The sequence below is a fragment of the Schistocerca americana genome, chromosome 1 (assembly GCF_021461395.2).
Source record: "Schistocerca americana isolate TAMUIC-IGC-003095 chromosome 1, iqSchAmer2.1, whole genome shotgun sequence".
Classification (NCBI taxonomy): domain Eukaryota; kingdom Metazoa; phylum Arthropoda; class Insecta; order Orthoptera; family Acrididae; genus Schistocerca; species Schistocerca americana.
In genome coordinates this window covers 1,172,706,543-1,172,709,387 of record NC_060119.1, presented here as the reverse complement: position 1 = coordinate 1,172,709,387, position 2,845 = coordinate 1,172,706,543, and the positions used below count along the sequence as shown (strand labels likewise).

The 2,845-nt window shown below is 41.1% G+C and overlaps 1 non-coding gene across 1 annotated transcript; it reads right to left on the bottom strand.

The window, feature by feature from the left end:
* Positions 1-1,657: 1,657 nt before the first annotated feature.
* On the bottom strand, positions 1,658-1,732 carry Trnas-uga. The gene has a single exon. It is a non-coding gene; the product is annotated as a tRNA-Ser (tRNA).
* Between the last annotated feature and the right edge of the window lie 1,113 nt (positions 1,733-2,845).

The window sequence follows — 2,845 nt, the reverse complement described above, 5'->3', positions numbered from 1 at the left end:
TATATCACTCTGTCATGAATCTCACCAGTTCCCTTTACAATCATAACAGGATCTACAACGTCATCAGTTACTGAAGGCTGAGCAGAACAGAGTCAGAACATAGCTATTAAGGTGTCAGATGCCATAGTGTGGAACAATACCTTTGAAATCACATTTCTGATTCCAGTTATTAGTAAGTTTGACTTGTTATCTGGAATAGGAGAAGAGCCTCAACCAGTTTTTAATCATATTAGACTGCAGCAGACACTTAGGAATGATTTTAAGGCTATGTCCACAGAAAATTCACGTGAAGGAAAAGAGTCTCCGGTTAGGTAGCAGTCCGGGGAGAGGTGTAGCCCACTGCTACAGGAGAAGCTGGTGGCAGAACGCCAGGACACAAGCGTCTTAGCATAGTGAAAATCTTAGCCAGATGATATTAACCATATGGACCTTGTGGAGAGATTTTGACGGCGAGTATCAGGTACTTATAGGAGGAAGAGCAGGAAACAGCGTGGTTAGCACATTAGAATATAGCAACAAAGGCAACATTGAGCAAATAGAAGTAGTAGCAGCAACACACACTCAGGTGGGTTTGTGAAGGTTTTACAATGCCATGACCAACTCAGGTTAACACAGCAGTTAGGCATGATAGCAATGAGCAGAGAGGATTGCTTTTGTCTCAAACAAAACCTCATGTCTGTGCCATGCCTGTTGCTGCAGTTGGGAGACAGGATACATAAATTATGAGCTGTGCCAGAATAGGAACAGGAAGAAAGATTTATCTGAGGACCTTGCAGAAAGTGAAGTCAATAGTTTTCTGTGTTGATCAGAGCCTAGAAGCATGTACTTGTGTGATGTTACTACAGAATACTTCTATGGTAATTTTAAGAGACAACAGCTCCCCCTTAATATCTTTCAGCTACTTATGAGAAATCTAGATACAATTTTGAGTTATATGTCAGATAGGAAGAAACAGTTAGTGGTTTATGGAGATATCAACGTAGGTTTCTTAAAAGATAAAGATGTGAAAAATGAACTAGAATTTTATTTAGCAGTGTCAGTGTAATTTTAATAGTCAGTTTTCCATATCAATGTGCAGCAAGGTGGTAGAACGCTGATAGGTAACACATTCATAGATAGTGCTGGTGCTGAAACAATTACTGGGTAGCAGGTTTTAACGGAGTGTTTGACCATAATGTTGGTATTTTTTATGATCTTTCGAATTCATTTCATTGTGTAAGCCCTGTTACTCATTCTAAACCACATGTTACATAGAATTTATGGCTTTTCACACAGCTACTCTGAATCACACGTAACAAATAATATTCGCAAGTTTGTGTCGTATAATTCAAGCAATGACGGCAGGGGGAAACATTTTAGTGATTCAGTATTAATGACAAAGGGAACCCACTGGGGTCAATTTTCGGTCCACTCCGTTTACTTTTGTTTGAGAATCACCTTCCCAATTAACATTCAACAACCAGAATGCTACTTTTTGCAAATTTTGGCAGGGGAAAAATTTTAGTAGCTGGGGAGTAATCACAAAGGGAACCCACAGTGGTCAATTTTCGGTCCACTCCCTTTCCTTACATTTGTGAATGACCTTCCACCTGAAAGAGATTTTCACTCTGCAGCGGAGTATGCGCTGATGTGAAACTTCCTGGCAGATTAAAACTGTGTGCCCGACCGAGACTCGAACTCGGGACCTTTGCCTTTCACGGGCAAGTGCTCTACCAACTGAGCTACCGAAGCACGGCTCACGCCCGGTACTCACAGCTTTACTTCTGCCAGTACCTCGTCTCCTACCTTCCAAATTTTACAGAAGCTCTCCTGCGAACCTTGCAGAACTAGCACTCCTGAAAGAAAGGATATTGCGGAGACATGGCTTAGCGACAGCCTGGGGGATGTTTCCAGAATGAGATTTTCACTCTGCAGCGGAGTGTGCGCTGATATGAAACTTCCTGGCAGATTAAAAATGTGAGTAGCGGGCGTGAGTCGTGCTTCGGTAGCTCAGTTGTAGAGCACTTGCCCGCGAAAGGCAAAGGTCCCGAGTTCGAGTCTCGGTCGGGCACACAGTTTTAATCTGCCAGGAAGTTTCACCTTCCACCTACCATTCAACAAGCAAATCGGTAGTTTTTGCAAATGATACTAGTCTTATATTAAATCTCATTAGAGATGAAGCAACATTATGGACTGCAACTAATGTTTTACAAAGAGTCGTTAAGTGCTTCTCGGAAAATTTGAAAGAAACACTAAATTCCGTTCATTACAACGGTTAGAGTCACAACAACAATCATTGATGTAGAATACGAGCAGGATTCAGTAAATGATGGATGCCCTTAATTTCTGGGTGTACGTTTTGACGAAAGCTTGAACTGTAAGAAGCGTACTGATATTTCCAAGCAATAAAGTTCAGATACTTTTATTCTACACTTCCATCTACATGGATACTTTGGAAATCACATTTAAGCGCCTGGCAGAGGGTTCATCGAAGAACTAGACATTTTAACTGCGCCATGACAATACATGTACCTGCTAATGAAATTCGCCGTAAATAATCCATCACGATTTGACAACGACAATGAGTTCCATACGCACAATCATAGATAGAACAATAACCTTTATTTTCCATTATTGAAGCTGACATTGGTTCAGTAAGGAATTAAGCATGCAGCAACTAAAACCCTCGATAATTTTGCCAATAATATAAAATTTCTGACAAAAGTCTGTTCCTAAATGTAGTTGTGTGAGTAGGACTAAGAAAGTCACAAAATGTGAATGCATAGGAGAACAGACAATGGATCACCTGTGCCGCTGTTTATGCTGCCCTGAGCCATGCAGTGACGATGAGCTGACGAAGAGTGAA